A 14,153-nucleotide genomic window follows, 5' to 3' on the forward strand; every position below is an offset into this window, starting at 1 on the left:
TTTCATTTTCAATACATCATATTCGTCAGAGTTTTTTTCATCTCTTTGGAAGGAAGGTTTTATAAGGCCGATACATAAAAGGTAGTCTAGGGCTGAGGTAAAACAACAATAGGCCGATAGCTGAGTTATTTGCTATTCCCAAAGTTTTCGAATTGGTGTTATACGATTCCGTTTACGACCATTGCACGCCTTTTATTGTAAAGAAGCAACATGGTTTTTTGAAAAAGAAATCCACGGATACTAATTTGGTAGAGGTCACTTCAATTTTTACTAATAACATGGCAGCTGGATTTCACGCTGACGTTATTTATACTGATTTATACTGAATAACAATGCCTCAGCCATTGGGGATCATTGTTATTCATTATTTCTATACATCATTCATAGATGTTTCGAAGTTGGAGCCAGTGGGGTACTTATTTATGCTGATAATATGAAAATTTTTAAAAGGATTTCTTCATTAGCTAATTCAAAAGTGCTTCAGAATGGCTTAAATAACTCCTATGAATGGTGCTGCTTCAGCAATTTAAAGTTAAACGTAAGCAAATGTGCTGTAATGAGTTACTCACGACGGAGGCGCCTCTTTATGACAAATTATTCTTTTAATGGTGATGGTCTGAGAAATATTTTTGATATTAAGGGCCTGGGAGTTTAGTTCGACTCTAAATTGTCGTTTTCGGGCCATTACAATTATATTGTGGGCAAGGCAAGTTCCTTTTTGGATTTCATTAAGCAATGTTGTTGGATATAGTTTAATGACCCTTTAAAAATCATTAAACTCCTTCGACCATAAAAATCGTCCACATCTTGAATACGCATCGCAGTTTGGTCTCCAATTTACCAGGTCCTTAGAAGCAGAATTGAAGCTATTCGAAAAAATTTCTTGAGATTCGCTATGCGTCACCTTCCCTGGGAAAATGCCCTAATCTCTTCCCCTTATGAATGTAGACTGAAGCTCATTGACATATCCACCTTGCCCAAATGACGAGAAATCACGGATGTTACGTTGATTTTTCTTATTTTGAAGTCGAAGCTCACATCACCCGATATTCTTAGCAAAATTGTCATTAACATTAGTGTGATAATAACAAATTATATATAAAGGTAAATTCAAGTACTTGGAGATGTATGTTTTATCCATAGTGTTGAAAGTTTATAATCTTTATAATTCCCTTTTATAATCTTTTTTTATAATATCGAACGTTCTATTAAATTACTCATTTTATTATTTTAATAACTTTTTTTTTGAATTGGTTAAGAAAAACAAAATTTCGCTAACTTGAAATTCTAGGATTTTCTATCAGAACATGATATCTACATTTTTGACAAAAAAAAAGTTTTGCACTCAGTATTTCTTAAAATTTTAATGCAAGAAAATTAATTTTTCCAGTAGTTTAAAAAAAGATCCTTGAAGAACATTATAACTAGGGAATGGATTTTTAGGTTTTTACCTATTTCTAGTAGTGCTTATTACCAATATATATTACATTTATAATTTTGTTATTCTTTAGTTTATAATTGCTTTCTTCGTGAGATGTAGAAATTTAATGTATAAATTTGAAATTAGGGTTATTAAATTTATTATAAGAATTTAATTTAATTCATTTTTTATTTATTTCTCAAGAGGAGCAGTACTGCTTATACATATAGAGTATACATTAAGTTGAATTTCACTTTTGCAATTCAAATATCAAAGTCAAAATTCAAAAATCAAAACTCATGGCAACAAATAGTGAAAATTTAAAAATGTTGACAGATTTAATATAAAATTATCCACAAATTATATAAATTAACAGAAAAGTAAATGCAAGTAAATGAACAGTAATCAGATAAACCAATTTGATCTTAGCTTTGTTTAGTTCCTACTGTACTTAGTATTCCGCAATCAGATCCCTTTTAATTGTCTTAACGGCAGAAAAGCCTATAATATGGCGCTGGTAAAAGTTGCATAATTGTACACCAGTTTAGAAAATTGATGTAAGTTCGCCTAGATTGCATGAAAGCGTCACAATACCATCATAACTTAATTTTAATAACAATATATTTGAAAATTTTCCTTTTTAGTGGAACAAGAATATACAATCAAGACAACTCAGTATCAAGAGTTATCTCATTTTAAAATAATAATCATCAACAAAATACAAAACTATTTTAAATGGAAAATTGGTATTCATATGACCTTGAAAATATTTTTAGTGACGGTACCTGCAATGGCGTAGAAACTAGTTCTGCTTTTAAATATAAACATTTCAAATTCCAAACATTTCATATCAACATCGAAAATTCCACATTGCAAAACATTCAAGCATATATCCGGCCAAATTATATGCAATATATAAAGCTGTTGAATATTCCATTAACAACAACATGCAAAATAATATTTTGATATGCACTGATTCTCTAAGTGCAATTCAGAAATTTACTTTTATGTGGATCCCAAGCCACACTGGTATTCATGAGAATAAAGAAGTGGATGATTTTGCAAAAAAATCAATTGAAGAACCAACTGATATGACTTACACTTTTGTTTACACAGATTACGGACAATTGATAAACGAAACAATTAAAAATTCTTGGAACGAAGAATGGTTGAATACACAAAATAACAAACTGAAGAATATTAAACCAAATACAGCTGAATGGAAAAATATTAATTATTTATCGCGGGAAAAATCAGTTATTAACAAGACTAAAAATAGCACATAAATTTCACACATAAACTTCTTTTCGAAAAAACTTCTCCACCTATTTGTGAAAATGGTAATAGCTTAAACGTCTAACAAATTTTTGATGATTGTTCAAAATTTAAAGTATAGAACCAAACATAAAATACAAAATATTTAGGCCTTGAAAAGTGAAGACGAAATATGTCACAATAATATGGTTGAACTTTTGAAAGAAACTAATTTTTTTAAAAAATTATGATATTTTAGTAAATTATTTATTGTATAATTTTATCATAATTACATATTGTGAAATAATTTATGAAAATAAATTAACAGGGCCTTGACCAGTTTATAATTAAATTTTTTACCTTTAAATAATAATTGTCTTATTCCCTCACTTCTTGCACTATCTGACTAATCGAATTCTTTGATATTATGTGACCTAAGTATTTTACCTGATTTACACCCATTTGCATCTTATTTGTATTGAATTTAATGCCTCTTGCTTTAGCTCTATTTAAAATTTCTGGCAATACCCTGTCATGTTCTTGTTTTGTCCTTTGTTTTGTTTATAGTTTTGTTTATTTTACAAATAATACTTAACGATCCTAACTCTTGTAAGTTTAATTTTATTTTATCATAAATCTTAAGTGAAACTCTTCTAGGTGGTTAAGCAACAGATACCACATCTTGTTTTATTTTAATCTCATATGGTATATTAAAACTACCTATACCCTCGAATATGTCAGGGAATTGTTTTTTTATATCTACTAATTCAATTCAAAATTTATTTTCATATTTTATATTGATTCTTTTTACTATTTCTAATATTTCACTTGTATTTAAACCTAAAATGGGTACCGTATTTGTTTCGACAACTATAAAATCAATATATTCAAATGCATTCCTAAATGCACATTTTAACTTACATTTCTCAATAGGATTCATTTGATTGCTGCCGAAAGCACTTAAAATTAGTAATGTTAAATAAAGGGAACAGTCAGGACTCAGAAAATTATTGAATATTTATTAAAGGCTACTTTAATAAAAATTCAATAAGTTCATTATTTATTCTCAACCGTTCCGTCCAGCATGCTTTTTAGCACTTTTCCAACAAATTTTTGAAAAAAAGTGCTTATTAGTTTCACTCTGTCCGTCCGTCCATCCATCCGTCCGTCAGTCCGTCCGTCCGTCCGTCCGTGGACACATTTTTGTTTACAAAACTTCTACACCCTTGAAGATAGAAAGCTGACATTTTGTATGTACATAGATCTTTACTAGAAACTTATTTCCGTAGAACAAAATTTTTGCCTATCTCCCACCCTCTAGAAATTATACCCCCCAAAACCCTAAAAATGGCCCTTTTCAACTATTTGTTGCAATGAAACCATAAGCATTTTTGAAATTTTGCAAACGCCAAAAGGCAGTGGCTTGCCCCTGACTAACGCGGTATACTATAATTAAACTTTAGAAAAACAAAATAGCCGTTCAAATTTACCGTTATCTAAGGTCCTTTTTTTCCAAATTTTTGATGTCGTTTTCTTCTAGACCCTAGCCTGTAGTAGCTTGAAATTTTAGGGGCTTTTACACATTAACAAATTGTTCACTTCTTTAGAAGAAAATTTTTTTCCATCTACACCCCCTCACAAGTTATCGCCTCTTGAAATTTGTAAAATTTGAATTTTTGACACCTTATATTTCCGAAACCGCAAACTTTTTCAAATTTCTATAAACGCAAAAAGCAAACGGTAAATTCCATGACATTAAAAAACATAATTATTTTTCTTAACTCACACAATTAATCCTTAAATCCGAGCATTATGTTAACCCCACTTTATATTATTTTTGCTTTATTTCAAAGACTGCATAAAACGTTCATCCTAAATATATGCAATCCTAGAAATAGTTTTGTATATGAATGAAAATAATTTTAATAGTGTGATAGGTGTACATAGACTGTATTTAAGAGCAAAATTTTCACTTGTTGAAGGGAAAAGTGCTACAATACAAACCATTGGTTTGACCCAACTTTATTTTTTGTTTTATTAAACTAGTTTACGGAATGTCAACAGAATTCATTATTATCATTATTAATTTTGTTTGTGTTAATTTCTCTTATATTTTTGAATCGACCATATCCAGGACATTGTTTAGGCATATGCGAAAATTGCAATATAAGCACAAAGAATTGTTACCCTGAAGAGTGTTCAGGGTAATCAGTAAAGAGTGTATATATCGCCGCGTATATACATTAAAATTTGAATTGTTATTGTTATTTGATACGAGTATATAATTTTGTTTTTGAAAATTGTTCTTGCTTGTATTTTTCAAGTTAGTAGTGGTATAAAAAATTTTCATGTTTTTCTGTAATTTAAAGTTTGTTAGTACTCGTATTACGAGTATTTAAAAAATTATTTGAATAAATTGATTTGTCTTTATTATAATTAATTTTTTATTACTTAACTCATGCCCTTTTTTATAACTCAACTTGTTGTCTTTTATATGATTGGTAGACTGATCTTTTGTTACACACCAGGTTCGAAAGACTGCCTTCGCATAAGTTAACTAGTCTACTTGTAATAACTATTCCTGTAATTTAATTTCTTGTATTTCGAGTACAATGCGGTCCCTAACATAACCTGTTCTTGATCTGTATATCCACATGTTTCTATTAGTCGTTTGATGTCCATTAGGTATACGTCAAATGGTTCAATATCTTATTGCGATTTTTTGTTGAAAACAAAGCGCTCACATACTTCATTTATTTTCGGGGAGCAGAATCCTGCAAAAGCTTTGATAAGGCTTTCATATTTTTCGGCCGAGTCTGGTGGTTGAAATTTAAAAGTGTGAAAAACATCTATTGTGTCTTCCCCCATCGTATTTGAAAAGGTTGCAATCTTAACATCTTCAGATTTCTTGTTAATTTCAGCTGCGGTCATGAAAATTTCAAAATTTCTTTTAAATTGGCGCCAATTCTCGTTCATATTTCCATCAAATACTAGATCAATAACTTTTTTTAAGTATTCCATTCTTGGTTTCGTCTTCACTTGTTCCTTTCTGTAGATTTTCAACAGGGTTATTATTTGTTCAAGTTGATGGCTCTTCTTTTTCGGTTTCTATTTCATTTTCTTTTTCAGATTGTGATTTCTTCTGCAGTCTGGTTAGGTAAAATTTTGGACCTTTCTCTTCGTCGGATGAGTAATATTCCTCTGAGCTAGATATGCTCATTACGTATGCAAATTATTTCAAGCTGAATTTTTTCTTCTTTTTTTTTTTACTATTTTTTACTAATTGTCGTTATTATTTATTTTTAAGTATTATGAATTTTGAGTATCGCGTATGTTTGAGTACATTTCATGTATTTATTTTAATTTGTGTGTTCAAATAAACACAACCGGCTACGCCATATCACGGACATCTTCATTCTCAAGACTCCGTTCCGTAATACCGCAAACATCTTTATTCTCAGGAGTTTATGGCCATATGGTGTTTGCTATGAGAAAAAAATTCCGTTTTAATTTTTCTTTTTTTTGTTCTCAATTATATTTATCGCTTTAGTCTCATTCTTTCGTTGTTGTGTCACAGATAGAGCTAATGGTTATGGAAAGAGTTGTTGAAATTTCTACGTGCTTCTGAAATTCAAATTTTTAATTTCCATAGGAAATGTATGCTTCAGGTAGAGTGTGTGAGCTCTGAATGATCAACATTCGTCCACGTTTATGAAACTAACATATGCTGAACCATCTATACTCTCTAGTACTGGAGGTTTTGTGGAAATTTCTGCAGCGAACTGACATGCTTCAGAAATCCAGATTTTCAATTTCCATGCATTAAATATAGATCTAATATACTGTGAGTGTCATTTGGGTTATTATTATACGTGCGAAGTTTCCATTTAGTCGTCTTATAAAGCATTTAAAGATTGCCTATTTATGTAAAGTTCACTTAAGGCATTTACGGTTTCTGGCGTGTAGCTTATTGTTTTTATTTTGTTATTTATTAAGAAAAGCTGATGATAAACCGTTGCAAAGAACTCCCCGATGCGGCGTTTTTCATGCGTCATGTTTGGTAGTTAATGTTCTAAAGTGTTCATCGGCATAGTGTGGTGACTGGCATGCTTTAATTCCACTTCAGCCATCATAAATTTTGTTGTATGAAATGAATATCAGTTTTATCTCGAATTTTTTTGATGTGTTACATTATTACCCGATAAATAGGCTTGTGTTTGACAATTTCGTGGTATAAATGTATTCTGTCGGATATCTATTGAATGGCCTGAAATTTATTAAATTAACTCTTTTTATTTTTGGCTCTTGTAAGTTTCTATGTCAAACCAATGGTTTGTATTGTAGCACTTTTCCCTTCAACAATTCGTGGAAATACTGCTTTTAAACACAGTCTAGTATATCTACTACACTATTAAAAATATTTCCATTCATATACGAAACTATTTCAAGGATTGCATATATTTAGGATGAACGATTTATGCAGTCTTTGAAATAAAGCAAAAATTAACTTAAAGAGGACTTAACATAATGCTTGATTTTAAGGGTTAGTTGCGGAATTTACCGTTAGCTTTTTGCGTTTATATAAATTTGAAAAAGCTTGCGGTTTCGAAATATAAAGCGTCAAAAATTCAAAATTACAAATTTCAAGAGGCGATAAGTTGAAAGGGGGTGTAGATGGAAAAAAATTTTCCTCGAACGAAATAAACTATTTTTTAGTATCTAAAAGCTGCTAAAATTTCAGGGTGGTACAACTTGGGTCTAGAACAAAAACGACATCAAAAATTTGGAAAAAACGGATTATAGATAACGGCAAATTTGAACAGCCATTTTGTTTTTTTTTTTAAGTTTAACTGTAGTATGCCACTATAGGAGAAGCAAGCCACTGCCTTTCTGCGTTTGCAAAATTTGAAAAATGCTGATGGTTTCATTGCAACAAATAAATAAAAAAGGCCATTTTTAGGGTTTTGGTAGGTTACAACTTTTCGAGGGGGTGAGATTGGTAAAAATTTTGTTCTACATATAAAATTTCAGCTTTCTATATTCAAGATTGTAGAAGTTTTGTAAACATGTCTACGGATGGACGGACGGACAGAGTGAAACTAATAAGCATTTTTTTTCAAAATTTTTTTGGAAAAGTGCTAAAAAACAAATTAAAAATAACATAATATTGTAAAACAAATAACATAATTATTATATATTGCGAAAATCAAGAAGCTATTAAGGAGGTTGATTTTATTTCAATCTATAAATAAATTTATCTTTTTTTTTTAAAACGAAGGGCTTGTGCTATGAAGTCAAGATGGTCAATTGTTGAACTCACATATTGCTTTGTTATAGATATCACTTGAACCAGTTTTAATCGTCCTTAAGCTTGAAGCGTCTAGTGTAATAACTGTATGTTTCACTTCCTTGTAAAAAATTTGTGTTTGAAGTTAGGAAACCATTTCGAACTTTATATTATATGATCAGCTTGCGCTAGTTTAAGCTGACGTTAAATTGTATTTATATTATATTCTTTTTAAAGGTAAGTAGAGCTAGTCCTTTTGTTTAGATTGTATTAATTTTTATTGCCTTATTTTGCAAAGTTTGAAGTTTTCTCAATTTTTTGAGTGAGCATACTCCCCAGATCAATTATCCATATGTTATATTAGAATGAAATAAGCTGTAATAAATTGATATTTTTATCTTATTTGGGACCAGACTTGAGATCCTTCTGAATACCCCTGTTACTTTTCTATACTTTACTGCAATTTCATCTCAATGTTGATTCCAAATTAGATCTTTGTCAATTATAAGACCCAAATATTTGTAAAGGTTTACAATGTCTATTCTAATATTGTTGAATCTTTTATCTAGTTTTTCTTTATGTTGCGTTCTTAATAGTAGATACTTAGTTTTCGAAACATTAATAGTCAATTCATTAATTTTCTTCAGCATTTCCACAATGTCTTCATTTATCTTATTTTGTATATTACTATAATTTATGTCGCTATAGACTATCGCTAAGTCATTAGTATATACATATCTGCCCATTTATATTCATATTTGCTACTCCGTTTACATAAATCGCAAATAATATAGGAGCTAGGGAGCTGCCTTGTACCACGTCGTATTTAACCGAGTTTGTATTGCTCCTAGTTTTTTTTATGCATTCTATCTTTTAAGTAATTATCAAACCATTTGTATGCTGTGCCAAATATTCCAATACTACTCAGTACTGTAAGTAAAATTTTTTTATCTACTGACTCAAACGCTTTGGAAAAATCGTAAAAAAACTATTTCTATTTAATTTTGTTTGTCTAATTCGATATGAGCCATCATGTCAAATATAGCACATGTCGTATTAACTCCTTTTCAAAATCCATATTGATTATTGCTTATAATATCATATTTGTCCAAGTATGCTGATGATACATTGATAGGTCTAAAGTTAATAATATTAGAGTCATTTATATCTTTTGGTATTGGCGTTGCTTTGTTGGTTTTTCATTTTTGGGGAAAAATCGCAGTCATTAGGGAAGTATTAATCAGTGAGGTTAAATAAGATGCATAATTCGTTACTACATTTTTAGGGTATACTAAATTTGCCTTACCGTTTGTAACGCTAAGAAATAACGGTCTTAGATATAGACTCAAGTGTATGTTTTTGATCAGCGTCAAATTCTGAGTTGATTTAGCTTTGTCTGTCCGTCCGTCCGTCCGTCCATCCGTCCGTCCGTCCCAACGATAACTCAAAAACTAATTGAGCTAAGTTCACCAAATTTTCACAAATGATTTATTGTACTAAGTGCAAGAACCCTATTTAAATTGGACATGATCGGGGTACCGGTTCGGGTAGCTGCCATACAACTTCAAAATTTATTTGGCTATATCTCAGAAACTATAAAAGTTATGGTATTGAAATTTCACACAAATGAATATATTAGTAGGGCCAATGTGTCTGATAAAAGTCGTTGAAATTACTTGGCTCCTTCTGGTACCTGCCATACAACTTCAAAAGTTATTTGGCTATATCTCAGAAACTATAAAAGCTATGGTATTAAAATTTCACACAAACGAATATATTAGTAGGGCCGATGTGCTTGATAAAATTCGTTAAAATTTCTTGGCTCTTTCTGGTAGCTGCCATACAACTTCAACAGTAGTTTGGCACGCACTGTATTTTGAAAAACACATTGTACTGAAATTTTGCATAAATTAATATACGGCAACTCCATAGTCAGTTATGGCATCTTTATTCGCACATAGGATAACAAATTCGTACGGGTATCACTGAGTTGACAAGGTCAATTCTATTTTTTTCTCGTTTTAGTTGTTATTTATTTCAGTTGTTATTTCGTCAGGTCCCCTTGTCATTGTATTCTTAGGTTTTTTTTGTATAATTTTTTATATCGTTGTCATTAACATATTTGAAATTGAATTTGCAATTAGTAAGGGGTTTCCGGAAAAATACATTGTTTTTTATATTCTTCGCTGAAACTTCTCCAATCGTTCTATAGTAGTCATTAAAATTGCTTATTTTAGAAATTTTTGCCATCTAAAGACATGTTTATATCAAAATTTATTATCAATTCACTTCTTTTTTGTCAATACGGGTATTATTTTAAGTTTTTCTTGGGTCAGTTTTACAATTATTAAATTTCATTTCATAAAATTTCTTTTGTTTAATTCTTTTCATATTTGTTAGTTTATTCAACGAAAATCTATATTTATTTTAAATATGCTCATTTTCAAAATTTTTCGTCAATTTCTTGTACCAATAGTTTTTTGTTTTTATTATTTTAATCAATTCATTGTCTATCCATGGTTTCCTATATTTATTATTATTTTTATATTTAATTGTGGTCGCCGAGTTTTCTACAGCACTGTTAAGAGAGTCTACAATTGAGTCATATTTTTCATTAGCACTCAATACATAATCCAAATTAAATACTGCTTTCTCTTTTATTTTTGTTTTTAATACTTCATAGTTAGTCTTTTCGTATACATTATATTTTATATCAGGTATATCAATTGCAATTTTGAGCGAATTCAATTCAATTCAATTCATGGTCAGATATATTGTATTCTAATTGAGTTACATATATTTATGTTATTATTAATATCATTAGTAAGTATGTGACCTAAGCACGTATTGGACGCCGAATAATAGATCATTAATTTGTGAGTCATTTTCTTTCAAAAAATTAAAATTAAAGCCGCCAATAATTAGTGAATTAATGCTGCTATATTCAATTAAGTGATCGTCAAGTAATTTAAAAAAAATTTTTTATGTGTTCTAAATTATTAACAGATGGTCGATAAATTGCAGTAATGTTATAATTTGTATTTATCTCTATTGTACTTAAACACGTGTAATTATCACAACCGGTTTTTTATACCCGTACGAACGTATGTTCGAAGAATATACTAAATTTGCCTTACCGTTTGTAACGCTGAGAAATAACGGTCTGAGATATAAACTCAATGTGTATGTTTTTGATCAGCGTCAAATTCTGAGTTGATTTAGCTTTGTCTGTCCGTCCGTTTCAACGATAACTCAAAAACTAATTGAGCTAAGTTCATCAAATTTTCACAAATGATTTATTGTAGTTAGTGCCAGAACCTTATTTAAATTGGACATGATCGGGGTACCGGTTCGGGTAGTTGTCATACAACTTCAAAATTTATTTGGCTATATCTAAAAAACTATAAAAGCTGTGGTATTGAAATTTCGCACAAACGAATGTATAACTAGGGCCAATGTATCTCATAAAAGTCTTTGAAATTACTTGGCTCGTTCTGGTACCTGCCATACAACTGCAAAAGCTATTTGACTACATCTCAGAAACTATAAAAGCTATGGTATTGAAATTTCACACAAACTAATATATTAGTAGGGCTAATGTGTCTGATAAAAGTCGTTGAAATTACTTGGCTCCTTCAGGTACCGGCCATACAACTTTAAAAGTTATTTGACTATATCTCAGAAACTATAAAAGCTATGGTATTGAAATTTCACACAAGCGAATATATTAGTAGGGCTAATGTGTCTGATAAAAGTCGTTGAAATTACTTGGCTCCTTCTGGTAGCTGCCATACAACGTTAAAAGTTATTTGGCTGTGTCCTAGAAACTATAAAAGCTGTGATATTGATATTTTACACAAGCGAATATATTAGTAGGGCCGATGTGCTTGATAAAATTCGTTAAAATTTTTGGCTCTTTCTGATAGCTGCCGTACAACTTCAATAGTAATTTGGCACACACAGTATTTTGAAAAACACAGTACTTTGCATAAATTAATATGGTAATACGGCAACTTAAAGTCATTGTCTGTCCCATAATCAGTTATGGCTTATTTATTCGAACATAGGATAACAAATTTGTACGGGTATCACAGAGTTGACAAGGTCAACTCTATTTTTTCTCATTTTAATAAAATTTAATGTCTTGTGTATAAATATACCAACACCAACATCCCTTCTGGCATCTCTATCTGCTAGAACCTTGGAAAGTTTGGTAAATTTATACAATGTTGGTCATCATTTTTATCCAGGTTTAAAAAATAACTACATGTATAGTTTCAGGCGCATTGTCAAGTATATAAAGTAAGTAAATTATTTTATTTTTTAAGCTTCGAATGTTAATATATAAGATTTTGAGTGATTTCCTATTAGCAAATGATAGTTCATTTAAAAATACATAATTGACTTACTTTATATACTCTTATTATTATTAGGGTAAAATGGCAGCGTGAAATTGTCTACATTATCATTGAATGACGTCATTAAGTGAATCGATGTCATATATTTTGACAACCCTAGAGTGGCTTCTCTTTCCTTACAAAAATGTTGCCATCCTTTATCCATACGTATTTAAGTTTTTTGTCCCTTTTTAGATCTCTAGCTTTTTAATGTAAATAATTTAAAATTTTTGTTAGCCTCTCATTTATGTAAATATATTTATTATTAATATCATTGCCCCCAATTATTGAGGATAATGTAATTCCTTTTTTTTCCTAGCGATTAATATTTTTTTTTAATTTCCTGTTCTTTAAATTTTATTATTAAAATTTTATTTTCTCTAGCTAATGTTGTTTGTTTACTATTTTCGAATAACATTTCTGCTATTTGTCCTTATTCAACATTAATATTTATAGAATTAAAAATGGATTTGCTTGCCATCACAATGTTTTCAACATTTTCTGGAATTCCATGAATTTGATAGTATTATTGAATTCCTTTTGTTTCATACGTTCAATTTTATTAGAATTTATTTTTATTTCGTTTTCGTTCCTCAAATTTATATTTTCCTCCACTATAGTATCCACAATATCTCTGAGTTTATTTAACCTCTCCGATATTTCAGTAAACAATTCACCAAAGCTGTCTATTCTTTGTAGGATTAGATTCATTTTTGGTTCCAATGAATTATTGACTCGGGTTTTTAACTCAGGAAGACTAGAAACTTTACCAAATTTGAAGATAGAATTGAGCTAAGATGCTGGCGTGGATTTTTACAATTTGCACAAAACCAGAAAATGCTATCTGATTCCAAATACTTTTTGTAATCTTCGATTCCTATAGAAGTACACGACAAATGGAACATATTTTTGCATGTTCCATCACATTGTATTCTTTTTACTTATCCTTTAAATAAGTCTTACAAGAGCTACAGCTTTTCTTTGTTATTGTATCTGGCGCCATTTTGATTATTGACATGAAAGAGAACGATAAGCGAAAATTAAGAAGATAATATAACAACAAATAATTAATGAATAATTAACAAAATGAAAATCAAAAAAAAGTTATAACTTCAAAAGAAAAATAACCCGAATGACTGCGCATATGAGTTGCCACTCTGGTACTACAGTTGTGAAAGTTGCTATTAAAAATGATCTGCGTACTGGATTTCACTTTATTGTTTAAAATATTTCGAATATGCGTTACTTGTGCAAGTTCCTTAAAATCCTTTAATTTCAATATATGATGTTTTGAGTAGATTAAATTAGTTGGTGTTCTACTATGGTGCCCGAAAAGATTTTTGATAGCTTTTTTTTGAATTCGTTGAAGAATCTCCGAATTTTTGAATACCCCATATACATACGTGATTACACTATCAAACAAACTATAATAAATGGAGATCTTCAGCCTCTCACGAATCCTTTTGCATATTTTCCTAAATACACCAGCAATTCTTGCTGTCTTTTTAGTCAATAATCAACATGTTAATTTCAAGATAACTCGTCCTCAATTATACTCAAATAACAAAGATTTCTAACAGATTTTAATAAAAAAAAATTTCTGAAGATGAAAGAGAACGATAAGCGAAAATACTAGTTCACTTTTATTGTGCACGATGCTTTTATGCAGTAAAGAGCTTACTATTTACATTGTAAAATCGCTTTAATAGTAATTTGATAATAAATTTATAAAGTCTTGAATTGGAAGAAGGTTAACAGTCTAACGGTCAGCAAAAAAAAACGACTCCGATCATCT

At 30.0% G+C, this 14,153-nt stretch overlaps 1 protein-coding gene across 5 annotated transcripts in view; it reads left to right on the forward strand.

Annotated features, from left to right (window-relative positions):
- Window positions 1-14,153, forward strand: part of LOC129607005 (eye-specific diacylglycerol kinase) — a 198,621-nt gene that overhangs the window by 40,323 nt on the left and 144,145 nt on the right. The window lies entirely within an intron of this gene.

Source organism: Condylostylus longicornis, unplaced genomic scaffold (assembly GCF_029603195.1).
Source record: "Condylostylus longicornis isolate FDR11 unplaced genomic scaffold, ASM2960319v2 ptg000024l, whole genome shotgun sequence".
Taxonomy (NCBI): domain Eukaryota; kingdom Metazoa; phylum Arthropoda; class Insecta; order Diptera; family Dolichopodidae; genus Condylostylus; species Condylostylus longicornis.